Below are 14,344 nucleotides of genomic sequence, written 5' to 3' on the forward strand. Positions count from 1 at the left end.
CTTCAGACATCTCCCAGCTACTTCAGTTCACCACATACTATGAGTCGTACCTGTCCAGATAATTCACCTTCTGTCACTTCATAATAACTCACATGCTGCAACTCTCCGGGCATCCCCTTCCAAAAGTAACATTCAGGTCTTTTTCAAGATGAAGCGCCATGTTTATTGTATTTGTGTACCTCTTAACCATTTCACATACATAAAACTGTGCTATCATTTTTTGTAGGTTTCTACCTTTTTTAATGTGTCACTAACAAAGTTTTTGAGTACTTTGCCTCTAAGCTTATTCTTTTCTTCAGTAAGCTCTGTAGCTTTTATTATGCAATTTTATATAATGTGGTGATTTTTAGGAAGACACAAGTGTTGTTATAACAACTGACTACACCATGTTTATGGGCTTTTGAACTGTGCGGTCTTTTCTCGTCTTCTTTGATATGGGAAATAGTGTTTATTGAATAACTATTGGAACACACCAGGGCCTTTCCATACGATATCTCACTGAGTCATCACAACAGCTATCTGAAGCAAGGATTTTAATCTCTATTTTTTCCTAGAAAGCAACTGAGGCTCACAGAGATTAAGTAATGTGACCTCCTCATAATTCAAAGAGCTGAGGAAAATATCATTAGTTAGCACCTTAGGTTACATCCTGTAAAAAGAAGCCTCACTGAGGACAGAGCTATGCAGAGAAGGGGGAAGCAGGTGCCAACAGTAGGGAGAAATGTTAGATTTTTGTTTTGTTTTGTATTTATATCCCAAGAAACTGCTCTTCTAAAAGCTGCTTCCAAAATTGTAAATAAGTAGGGGGAATCTCCAAGGAGAGGAACAAGGACCAGCTTGTTTAGAGGATATGGAAATCTGGTATTTCCAGGGAAATATTGAGGAGCAGAGAAATTGAAAGCATTAAAATGCTCCTCTTTTCAGATCTCAAATGCACAACAGAGAAACCAACAGCTTGTAATGTTTTCAAAGCTACGATGCACAAAGTGGGTGTTTGTCATCGCACTGTATCCAAAAGCACATAGAATTATACATGTCCAGAATCCTTTTCAGGATTCTCCCAGAATGTCTCCACTCAGCTCTTCCCCCATCCCCCTTTCAAGTCCTGGCCCATTTTCCCTGACAAAAGCTATAGCTGACTTTAGATGGTATCTACTGCAGTTTGTAGCTCCTATCTCTACTAATTCATACCACCCAAAGGTGTGTGCATTGTTCTGGGCCAGCCCCTGGTCTTTCTAGATAGGTATACACGCCTAGCTACTCTCACACGTGTGTGGGCACACACATACTCATACCTACACCACGGGAAACATGCTCCCTTTCATCCATTTGCCTAAGCCAGGATCAGGTGTATTAAAACCAGAGTCCTTAGAAGGGCCTGTTCTTGCAGATGAGAATCCCCAGGAATTGAGGACAGATTGCTCTGAAGAATACATGGCAACATTCTGAGAAGGAGTTGGCTCTGATAACCAGGTAGGCCAAGGGAGCACAGCACCTGCCCACAAGATTGCAAATGAGAACTTTCCTAGTGTCTGCACCTTGGTGCAGCACCACATCACAGAGAGATGAAAGGAACAGTACAGAAGAAGGGGGGAAAAAGACAGAAGACAGCTCAGCCATTTCCCCTACTCTGGTCTGTCTGACCCAAAGCCTATGTCTGTAGCACTCTGCTACCCAGTTCTCCCTGGAACATCTCAGAGTAAGTTTGATGTCGCTGCCACATGGCTATTATGTGGAAAGACAGTTATCATGTCTCCGTATTTCTGGTTGAAGTACCCCACCAAAGAATCCCACCTGTTTCAGGTCTTTCTTGGAAGGAATTTCCCCCACTTTTTGCCGTTCGGTTCACCTGCTTCTGGATGTCTTCTAGTTAATTGATGTCTATGTGAACATTCATCCAAGATAGACTCTGAGGGCTGACGGTGGTCTGAGTGGAGGCGAGTATGGCAGAGCCATCATTTCTTTTGCTCTGGGCACTTGGAGTTCTCACGAATTCAAAGGTCTTGCATTCCAGACTATTCGACACTCTGAAATAGTCAAACAGGCTACAGGTCTTGGATGCACAGGTGCCCTTTGACCTTTGTCTTCTTCCCCAATGGGGTTCTTAGTAGTGGTATATGCAACTCATATCCCACAAGTCAGGTTGCTTCATGTGACTGGAAGGCCACTACTTACATCAGCAGAAGTAAACTTTATGTACTTTATTTTATTTTATTTTGAGACAGAGTCTCACTTTGTCACCCTTGGCAGAGTGCCATGGCACCGTAGCTCACAGCAGCCTCAAACTCTTGGGCTCAAGTGATCTTCTTGCCTCAGCCTCCCGAGTAGCTGGAACTAAGGCTGCCACCACAACGCCCAGCTATTTTTAGAGATGGGGTCTCACTCTAGCTCAGGCTGTGGTCTTGAACTCCTGAGCTCAAGCGAACCACCTCCTCGACCTCCCAGAGTGCTGGGATTACAGGCATGAACCACTGTAATTGGCCCCTATGTAATTTATTTTTTTAACAATGGCTTTTAGTCTTGCAGAGATCAAGAATTACTTGACCAGAATGGCATGTATCCTGATTCTGAGTAAAATACTGTGTTTTTCCACCTATTAAATTGTGGATTATATAATTTCACATTAAAAAGGCCACCATAATGGGCGGCGCCTGTGGCTCAGTGAGTGGGGCGCCAGCCCCATATGCCGAGGGTGGCGGGTTCAAACCCAGCCCCGGCCAAACTGCAACAAAAAAATAGCCGGGCGTTGTGGTGGGCGCCTGGGGTCCCAGCTGCTTGGGAGGCTGAGGCAAGAGAATCGCGTAAGCCCAAGTGTTAGAGGTTGCTGTGAGCTGTGTGACGCCACGGCACTCTACCCGAGGGCGGTACAGTGAGACTCTGTCTCTACAAAGAAAAAAAAAGCCACCATATTTTGAGCCCTTATTATGGTCCAGGCATCGTACAAATGCACTGTGGACATCATCTTCCTTATCCCTCATTACAACCCTATGAGGTAGGTGCCGTAAGTAGGCACATTTTAGATACAAGAAAATTAAGGCTCGGAGAGATTAGGTGACCTGTGCAAAGTCACCTGGAATGTAAGAGGAAAGACCAGCATCCAAGCTTCCGTCACAATCACAGTGCTCTTCCCTAGAGTGAAGCTCTTTTCCTCTAGTCCCACACAGACCCTGGAACATGGAGCCAACATTGCAGCATCGTCTCAGTCTGCCTTGCATTAGAGATTTTGCTAAAACTCCACTTATGTGTTATCATCTTTGCTAAATTCATTTGCATATTTCTTTGTCAACCTTTGTCATACACGGTAGGTGCTTCAGCTTAGAACTTAAACATCTTAAGAATGAAGCCCATTTATTCTATTTCTTTTGACCCAAGGTGCCTGTTATAAAGTTTTTCCTGTAGCCTGCCCTCAATAAATATTGCATGAGTGACACACATGTCAAAGAATGAACAACAAATAAGTAGGTAAGTTCACATATCTATAGAATTTCCTAAACATTTTCTTCTTCACCACATAAGGCACAAAAAAGTACAACACATCAGAGATGCTTTTTCAAATAAAGCAAAATTCAACACACATTTATTTTGTGCCTTCTAGAGGCAAGAAGCGATGCCAAAGAGAAGCTGTGATATAAACATGAATGCAACTGGCTTGGGCCCTCGAGTTACCATCTAGAAAGCAGGGCAGGTATGGCTCCCTGAGCTCAGGAGTGCAGGTCCCTGTCACTTTTGTTTACCATCCTATACCCAATGCCTGGCCTTGTGTCTGGCCCTGCAGATATTGCACTGTATTGACTGAATTATTTTTTTCTAAAATAATAGTAAGTTCCTACTGCGTGTCAAGTACTGTGAAAGGCATTTCCACATTATGTTGTTTAAATTGAACCTCAGAAAAATATTACATGGCATGTTTTGATATCTCTGTTTATAGATATGGAAACTTAGGCTTGAAGAAAAGATTCTAAAGCAAGGCAGACTGCGATCAATGCTGCAATACTGGCACTGTGTTCTGGGGACCGCAGAGACATAAGACAAGGAAAGCTCAGTGCACACTTCGTTAACTTCCTATTCCCAATCTTATTTTTGGTCCAGAAACATCATCTGACCTTTTAGGAAGGACTGAGATTATGCTAAATGCCCCATAGGATTTACCAATGGTTCTAAGTGTAGCCCCTGGGCTGTGAAGTGTCCTGTCACCTGCTTTGGCATTACAGGCAGCAAGGAGAAAGCAAAAAATGCCTGTGGATTTTCACTTGACAAGGAGTTTAACCCACATTCCTTACAGGCAGATGTTTGTGCCTCTGCACTTTGGAGATTTGGAAACACCAATTTCAAGGGACTGCCTCAGGTTTGCATAATGACTGTCTCAGAGTTATAGGGCTATAGGGGTATCAGGTATTCTAGGAGGCTTCGTTCCCTTTGTAGCAGCAAAGAACAACTGGGAAGTGGCTACCTTGGGACTATGCACACTCAAGGCAGTGTGAGGTTCAGAGTGGTGCTTCACAAACACACACTGACGTGGCAGGACCAGCTGGTTAAGATGATTTCAAAAGCCACACAATTCTCCAAGTTTACAGAGCACGTTGACAAGGACCTCTTAGATCAGCGGTTCTCAACCTGTGGGTCGTGACCCCTTTTTAACAATGAAAATACATTGCGGCATTAGGAAAGTTGAGAACCACTGTCTTAGATTATCCATGCATCCATTTATCCATTTGGCATATAATTATCAAGTGCCTTCACTGTCAAGTTCAAACAGAAGAGGCAGACAAAAGCTATTCAAGAGGATGTCAATATATCACAGCAATGTGGACCAATGTCTCAAGACCTAAAAAGTATCTTGTTTATTCCTTTTTTATCATATATTTTGCCTGCCCTTAAATCATAAGTTCTAACAACCTGTGTTGTTCACTACCTTGTCCGCAAGAGCCTAGAACAGCGTTGGGCACATAGCTGGTAGTGATGATTGTGATAAAGAAAAGTAAAGTACGATAAAGGAACAAAGAATGATGGATCCTCCACCAGAAAGGCCCCTGGAAGAAACAGCCTAGGAGCAGAGACTGAGTATGGTGAGGGATCAAGGACTTCCAAGATCCAGAGAGAAGAGAGGTGCGATTATGCTCAGCCTATTTGAGGAATGGCAAGAAGGCCCTGATGGCTGATGTGAAGTAACGCAAAAGATAGAGGCCGGCTTGGAAGAATGTGGGGTTTGGAATTAGAACAACTGAATTTCAAATCCCAGCCTGGTCGCTACTAGCTATGTAACACTGGCATAGTTCCCAAATCTTCCTAAATCCCAACCTACCAGATTTGTCCAAAGATTAACTGAAATAATTAATACAGGTGTGCTTGGCTTTCTGGGCCATAGACAAATGAGGAAGGCAGGGTCTACGTCCACCAGACGAGTGATGTGACAGATGCATAATGGTGACGCCCGGCCTGTACTGTGTGTCCGCCCAGCTGGTCGCTCTCCTTCACATCCCTCATCGCTGCCCCTCACAGCAACCAAAGCAGAGAAACTTTATTCACTCCAATTTGCAAGGAAGCAATTGAGACTCAGAGGGGCTAGATAGGAAGTCACCCAAAAAGGTGGGTGGCCGAGATGGGTCAAATCTCTGACTTCAAAGCTGGAGTGTTCTCAGGGAGGTACCCTGCCTCCTAAGCAAGCCAGGGCTGCATTTCATATTAGAATAAGGTGCCGTAGGGGCACAGAGAGGAAAGCTTTCAGTGTCCCACTGCTTCACAGAGGGGGTGGGTGGCATTTCCAGTGGTCCTTAAAGGATATGGTCCTTACTCAGACCCAGAAGGGAGGAGGGCATTTTGGACAAGAGAGATGCTATCACAGACAAAGTTGCAAAGCTGTGAAAGGCCTGGTGGGTACTAGGAAAGGTGAAGGGTTCACCGACAGTGTCCCCCGCATGGTGGGAGACGGGTGGAGGAGTCCGTGGGAGCACATTGCAAAGATCTCGCCAACCAGGCTGGGAAGCCTGCAGGCAGCCGGGAAGCAGCCGTGATTGTGGGGGAGTTTGTTGCTGAGGAACTGGATGAGAACAGGGAGGTCTTGACTTATGCAACACCTGAAGGAAACGCTGCCTGACTTAGAAAGTGTCACCGGGTTTTAATAGAAGGTGTTATTCATACTCCGTATAAACAGTCTTTCAAGGCATTGTGCTGGGGCCTATTTTAGGAACTCACAGCTTTAGAAACACTACATAAAAGAGTTGACGCACCACACTCCAGCCACCAAGAGAAGGCTGGCCCCAAGTCCCTCTTGGGGTACCAGGTGCATTCCAATCTCCCTGCCCCCCCCCATACCCCACCCCCGGGCCCTGGTCATTACCCGTGGAACCACGTTGCCGAGGCCTGCTTCTGTCACCCCTGGCACCAGGGTGCGCTTTCCTCATGATCATTCTCTCAGCCCTTTTCCTCTCCCCCGGGCTCCCTGACAGAGGTCACACACAGGAGTGTGGAAAGTGTGGGTCCAGGAACTGGCAGCGGTGGTCTCTCCAGGGGGAATGCAGGTCAGTGGGTTGCCATGGCGACACCCTAGGCCCTGCCCCAGGGGCCGCTGGGTTCCAGGAAGGGGCAGCCCCACCCTGCCTCTGCTTTGATTTCTTCCCTCACTGGCCAGTTACTGATTTTTAGCGCCTACTGTTTGCCAGACCCTGAGGAGCTAGTGATGAACCTGGCAGACAAGGTCCCTGCTCACAGGGAGCTTATGTTCTCACAGACAAAGACAAATCAGGAAGATGACTTCAGAGAGCAATGAGTAGTGTGAAGGAAATAAAGCCACAGAATGTGATAAAGAGGGACAGGGGTGCTGTGTGAGATAGCGGGGACACTAGAGGCCTCTCTGAGGAGGTGATGTTGGAGTGCAAAGGCCTGAAGCAGAAGTGGGCTTGTGTGTGTGAGGAGAAGCCAGAGACCAGCCTGGTAAAGGGGTTAGAAGCCTGGCAGGAAATGAGTCAGAAAGGTGGAAGGGCCCAGAGTGTGCAGGGATTTGCTGGCCATACGAACTAAGAACATCACATTTATTCCAAGCGCACCACGAAGCTACTGGAAGGCTTTAAACGGGCAACATAAGCTGAAGTGACTTGGAAAAGGTAGCCTACTAGGAGACTTATATTCACTCAGCCCATTCTTCATTTGTTAGCTATTTACAGGGTACCATGTGCCAGTCCACAGTAGGGGTGCAGTCTTAACAAGACAGACACGGTCTCCATCTTCATGGAAAGTTAGTGTGGGAGTCAGCTATGAATAATCACACAGGTACTATTATGATTACCAAAAGTGTTATGGCAGAGGATTTAAAAAGGGAGGTTGGATCTAACCTGGGAGCGTTAGAAAGCTTCCCGTGAACGAAACATTAAACTGATAGGGAAGAATGAGAAGGCATGAACCAGGTAAAGATGGAGAGTGTCCTTTGCAGAAGGCATTAGCAGGTACAAAGTTCCTGAAGCAGGCAGACGAAAGATACATTCAAGAAACTGACAAGCAAAAGCCAGGCACAGTGGCCCACACCTGTAGTCTCAGCCACTCAGGAGGCTGAGGTGGAAGCATGACTTGTGCCCGGGAGTTTGAGGCCATGTGGGGCAATATAGAGAGATCTGTCCTCCATTTTTTTTTTAATTAAAAAAAGGAATTGACAAGCAGTCTGAGCATGACTGCACATATTCATCCAGGGGTCAATTTAATGCATGTTTACTGAGAGTATCCTGTTTGACTAGCCCTCTTAAGATGCTTTAGGCATGCACACACACAAGCCTTGCATCTGTACTCAGTGATGGGGTAAGGAATCCAGATTTCATTCAGTGGGTTGTTGGGAACCTCTAAAAGTTTTTGAGTAGATTAGGGCATAAGTTTCAGTTCTGTGGGCAGCTCCACTGGGCACTGCTAAGCATATCTTTGCAGGGAGAGAATGAAAGCATGGCGTGGGAGACCGTATCCTATCACAGTTATCATCCTAACCTGGACATGTCTGAGATTGAAAGTAACACTATGATTGGGGGTGGTGGCTCACGCCTGTAATCCTAGTATTCTGGGAAGCTGAGGCAGGTGGATTGCCTGAGCTCAAGAGCTCAAGACCAGCCTGAGCAACAGTAAGACACTGCCTTTACTAAAAAGAGAAGAAAAGAAAAAAAAAAAAACTAGCCGGGTGTTATGGTGAACTCCTGTAGTCCCAGCTACTCGGGAGGCTGAGGTATGCAGGTTCCTTGAACCAAGGAGTTTGAGGTTGCCGTGAGCTATGATGCCACAGAACTCTACCCATGTCACAGTTAGACTCTGTCTCAAAAAAAAAAGAAAGAAAAGAGGAAGGAAGGAAGGAAGGAAGGAGAGAGAAAGAAAAGAAGCATTAACAGCTTTGCCAGGATCACAGGGTAAACCAGGATTGTCCAAGGCAAACCAGGAATTAATGGTCCCTCCCTATAGTCTAAGTCTTTGAGGCCTGAACTGGATGCATGCAGTGAGAAGAAAAAAAAAAAAAGACCTGGGTGAGAAAAAATAACTCTGGTTAACTGTGTTCACTCCCTAGCCAATCTGTGTGATCAGCATCTCTGGGTCTCTTCCTTATCAACTAGAGTCTCAAATTACAGCATGATAAGGGTGAACCTGTGGTGCCACTAATAAATAGCATCCTCTTGGAACTTGGTGCCCCAATGCAAGCACCATCATATTCATCAACATTCCCATCATAGCAATGACTTGCCCAAGATTACACAGCCCATAAGCCACTGAGCCAGGATTTGAATCTGATTGACCCTAACCATTAATGTACACTACAGTACTCCTACATATATATGCATTGAAGTCTCACTGTGAGCACTGAGCTATGTCTAACATAATAGCAAATGTAACAGGTGCTCAACAATGCTGCTGCCCTATCTCACATTAAGAAAATCCAACTTTTAAAATTCTTAAGTGGGCAAAGAGATTAATTAAGGGGTCATTATTTGTAATAGACAAGGAAAAAAATTAATGAGAAATCTTCTCTCAATGCCATTAGTCCACAGATCACGAACTCACCAAGTCTCCAGAGACCAAAAAAAATTGAACCTAAGGTGTTCAGTGCCACCTCCTGTTGAAGATAAATTCAATGTAAAACCAGATCTCTGCTCTGAAAATATCCCTGGGAACATTAGTGTTAACTAGAAAAGTTTTATTTCCCTTCAACTTTTGGGGAAGCATACTTAATACTACCTAAGGTCAGCAGGCTTTTTCTTTGTTTCTATTTCTATTATTACAATATTATTAAAACATAAAAAAAAGTAAGAATAATTATTGGAGCCAAGACCACTCGCTCTGCATAGCACCAGCATCCAATATTATTCAGTTTACTACCTCATTGCTTCTTCTAAGTTATTTTATTTTTAAACCTCTTCTACATGATTAGGGGTTGTGGATTTTCCTGGAACCTCAGGAGCCAGGCACTCCTGGCTACAGAACCCGAACAGAGTCCAACCCAGCCTGAACTTTTGAGATAAATCACCAAAACATCCTTTTCTTAGGCAAAATGTTCTTTTCTTTCCTATCTTAATCCATTGTAGAAATTACACTTAAAAGTGTAGATCAGGGTATGGCAGCAGGTACCTATAATCCCAGCTACTCAGGAGACTGAGACAGGAGGATTGATCACATGAGCCCAGGAGTTCAAGGCCACTGTGTGCTATGATCATACCTGTTAATAGCCACTGAACTCCAACCTGAGCAGCAAAGACCGACCCCATCTCAAAAACAGATAAAAATAAGTGAAATATCAAAATGTTGAAGAGAGAAACACATTTGCCCACCTTACCCTTATAACCTGGGAATTTTTCCCTCTTTCTGTGTTGCTCTGTAGTTTCATGTCCTGACTGACGTGCACATAAGTAAAATCTAACCCCAGCAGACACACAATTTTTATTCCTTTTCCTCGTAACTTTCTATTATTATGGGGATTTCCCTATGTTGCTATGGTCTTCACATTCATCATTGTTCGAAAGGTGCCCCCAGTTCTATTGGGCTAGTGTTCCTAATGTCAGTAAGATTTTCATGAACAATGTGCAGCACATCCGGGATCTTTTGAACCATTTCCTGAGAGTCATCTAGGAAAAAGAAAAGTAAGCAAGTAAGAGGGTGGGATTACTGACAAGAGAATCATCTAATTCCGGCCTTATTACTTACTAGTCCAATGACTTCTCTAAACCTCAGCACCCCTAATGTGTAATGTGGATAATAATCAGCCTATTTCATCTCAATGGTGTGAGATTTAAGTGAGCAAATGCTTGGAAAGCACTTAGCATAGTGCCCAGCCCTGAGCAAGTTCTAGATACGTGGAACCACTATAACTCCCAGGTACTGGTTTATCATAGCAGCCTGTTTTTTCTCTTTCCTTTCCTTTTTCTTTTTTTTCTTTCCCTTTTTCTTTCTTTATTCTTTCCTTTTTCCCCCCTCTTTCTTTCTTTTCTCTTTCTTCTTTTTTCTTTCTTTCTTCTTTCCTTTTTCCTTCTTTCTTCTCTCTCCTTCCCTTCCTTCCTTCCTTAAATGACAATGTAGCAGTATAGTAGTAAAGACTACGGACTGTGAAGTCAAAATCCTAGGTTCAAGACTGACGTCTCACTGTATAACCTTGAGCAAGTGACTCAACCTGATTGAGCCTCAATTTCTTCATCTGCAAAGTGGTGATAGTATCAATAACTCCTCATGGAGTTTTGTGAGAATTAAGTGAATAAAGCACATAAAGTGCTTGCATGATAAGCATGATACAAGTCCCCTTAGCTCACACAATTTTGATATTGTCCTCACCCTGAAGGCATCCTACTTTGGTCCCGGCCTATTATCAGTTTTTCCACTTGATTCTCGGATCTCTTGGTGCAGAGAAAAGAACGTGACCTCAGAAGCCAGAAAGACACTCATTCTAACCCTCCCCTTACAATTGGCTAAGTAAACTCTGCAACCCCAGGCAAATTACTTAACCTCATGGGCCTCAATTTCCTTCCTATAAAAAAAAAAAAAAAAAACTACCCCATGAGGATTACTATGAGGATTAGAAGAAATAATATAAGCTCCTTAGGGGCTGTTGTACCTTATCCTACCACTGTCGCCTGTACTTAGGACAGTGCTTGGCCCAGAGTAGCAGATCAGTAAGGACTGGAGGAAAGGATAGAAAGGAGGGAGACAAAAAAATGAATGAATGAAACACCAAGACCAGGCCTGGCACACAGTAGGAGCTTAAAGGAGTGTTAACTCATCTGTAGTTAACTTGTTAATTACTTGTTTGCATGGTGCCTTGCGCCCGGCTTCCATGAAAGCAAGCGCAGAGATGCAGCACCCTTTGTGACTTTAAAGGTGGACTGATTCACGTGTTCGGTAAGTATGTATGAGGCACTGACTGTGTGTGATACACTCTAGCAGATGCTGTGCACTGTGCTAAGCACAGATAACAACGACACAGGTGGCAATCTTGAGAACAAAGGAAGAGGCTTTGAGTAAACATACAAATGAGGATGACTGCATGCCCTTCATTGGGGTGGAGGTGGCCTGGTTTAAACAAAGCCAGCTTTGTTTAAACTGGTCAGCTTTGACCAAAGGTCAGCTTTGGTGACATCAAACCTCAGTTTGGACACTCACTCAACGAACCAATGCATGTGACTGAATCCTACTGAGCCTCAGTTTCTCCAAGTGAAAAATGGGATGAATGCTCACATCAGTTCACAGTTTTATGCATTAACCTCATAAAGTAGCTGAGGCTACAGGTGTACACCACCACGTCTGGCCAAAAGACTCAATAAAGTGAGAGAATAAATTCTAAATCATTTTGTTTTTTACACCTGTGTGGTCCTTATATGTGTTTTGGGGTGGGGGTAGGTCTTAGAAGCCATGAGGGGAACACTTGGAGAAGCAAGTGGCACTCAAAGCACCTTCCGTTTATCAAGGGCTGTGCTGATCCCTTTGCAGGATTACTTCATTTAAATCCTCACAATTCCCTGGAGGGCTCTCTGTTGGTGACAAGCCAACTGAAGCTCTGAGAGTTTACATAGTTTGCTAAATTCATAATCCAGCCCATGGCAAAACCTAGCCCACACCATTAATGATTTTATTGGTGATTACAAACCATAACATGCTATGCAAATGGAAGGTGCTGTTATTTATTTTTTTGTACAGACAAAAAAAAAACTCTCACTCTATGTTACCCAGGCTGAAAACTCTCACTCTCTCTATGTTACCCAGGCTGGTCTCAAACTCCTAGTGGCACATGAGCTTGCCTCAGCCTCCCTAAATTCTAGGACTACAGGCATGAGCCACCATTCCCACATTGCTGCTTTAACAGCAATGTTTTTATGTTGAACCTATTCTAAATGAAATCATGTCTGTAAGTAAGTCGATATGCAGCCCTTTGATGATGTGTATAACGTGCAAATTTCCAACATAACTGGCGAGCAGGGAGATACCAACCCAGTGGTGGTGCCAGGTTGAACTCAGAAGCTCTGAGAATGATTGGAGATGAAAGGCACAGGCTGCATGAAGGCATCCCGGCGGGAAGGAGCACCCGTGGGCGTCCTCCTCAGTCAGCAGCCTGCTGCCAAAGTCACGTCTCTGTGCCTGTGGCAGCCAGTCACCACCCACTGACACCCATGACAGTGTGCTTCAAAGTACTGCAATGGGAGCTGCTGTCTCCCACCAGGATTGGGAATGACATGATGACCTCTTAAACTCTATGGGGGAGGTGAGCTAGAATGTATATCGCCTAGGTCTTCCTTCTAGCTTTGTGTTTTAGGGGGCAAGGAGACTGCCTGGTTTTGGAATCAGAATAATCTGTGTTCAAACCCTGGTGTGACACTAGTGGTTTGACCTCGACATGTTAACTGAGGTCATTGGATCTCAGTTTCCTCATCTGTAAATGGGGGTACTAATGCCATAGTTTCAATAGGAGAATCAAATGAGGTAACATGTACAGCTATTTAGCACAGTGCTCGGAAAAAATTACAAGTTTTATTAATCTGCTACCCAATTTCAAAAAAGAAGTCGCTTGTATAAAAAAGAAGCAAATGGTTTTGGAAATAATTCATTAAGTAAGCCTGCCATTGACTACCAAAATGATTTCAATGTAGTTTCCTTCTCGCCTCCTACCTTCCCTCTTTCCCTTCCTTTCTTCCTTTTTAAAATGGTCTATTTCTCTTTAGGTATGGATATTAAATCATACAGCTTTGGTGTTTTCATTTCTTTCACTTTTTTTTGAGACAGGGTCTCACTTGTGGTCCAGGCTGGAGTGCAGTGGTCTAATCATAGCTTACTGCAGCCTTGAACTCCTGGGCTCAAGTGATCCTTCTGTCTCTACCTCTCAAGCAGCTGGAAATACAAGCCTGCACCATCACACTGACAATTTTTTTTATATTTTGTACAGATGGGGGTCTCACTATGTTGCCCAGGTTGGTCTTGAATTTTTAAGTTCAAGTGATCCTCCTGCCTTCACCTCCAAAAGTGCCAAGAAAAACTTTGAAAAGAACACAGGATCCACAGGGACTCCTATTTTAGGGCCTTCTTGGCTTGGATCCCTCTGGACTTCTCTGCTCGGCAGGTTTTCCAGGTGGTGCTTGGCCTCTGTGAAGGCCTGCCTGGTGCCCAGAGGGCATGGGCTGGGCCGACAGCTCTCCCAGCCCCAGCACCTCCTCAGCTGTGCCCTGTGAGGTAGCCAAGGCAGAGAATGCCCTGTAGCCTGGTACCCAGAGGAAACCCCAACAAAGCAGAGAAATAATTCATTCTTCTAATCTCACCAAAGTTTTCAAACTTTAAAATGGAGACTTGATTAGAAGAAAAGCTGTGTTTTTTCTAAAAGCCTGGCATTTCTGAAAAGATCCCCTACCCAAACCAAAGCAACCTCAAAAACTCTGCACACTGAGTTGAAAATAAAAGTTCGTGGAGACCAAAGGCCCTCTCACAACAACTGCTCATATGCTTTAGAAATCTTCTTTCCAATGCTTAAAAGTTTTAGCATTTTAACAGGGAGGCTCAGCCCTTTGGAATCTTCCTTGTAAACTTCCAGAGCTTTTGGACTCAGACTTATTTCTTTTCTATAATGTCAAATAATGCTATGCAGAGAAACTATTTTGCTTTTGTAAAAGGTGTCAGTAAGTAAAAGCAATAAGACTCCTACAAACAGAAATTTTAGCCTAGTCAGTAGTCACATACAGATGATATAAAATTAATTTCCTTTTTGGTGGAGCCAAGAACTTTATACAGGTGCCCTAATTCTTTTTTCACCCTAGATTTATTATCAGCAGTGGAGCCAAACACCATGAAGACAACTTGGTCACTGTTTAAACTAATAGATTGAGTCCATCAAAAATAGGATTGAGTTTGTGCCATGGGC

At 44.1% G+C, this 14,344-nt stretch overlaps 1 protein-coding gene across 8 annotated transcripts in view; it reads right to left on the bottom strand.

Annotated features, from left to right (window-relative positions):
- RFX4 (regulatory factor X4) overlaps positions 1 to 14,344 on the bottom strand; it is a 183,346-nt gene that overhangs the window by 152,030 nt on the left and 16,972 nt on the right. The window lies entirely within an intron of this gene.

This window comes from Nycticebus coucang, chromosome 3 (genome assembly GCF_027406575.1).
Source record: "Nycticebus coucang isolate mNycCou1 chromosome 3, mNycCou1.pri, whole genome shotgun sequence".
In the NCBI taxonomy this organism is placed as follows: Eukaryota; Metazoa; Chordata; class Mammalia; order Primates; family Lorisidae; genus Nycticebus; species Nycticebus coucang.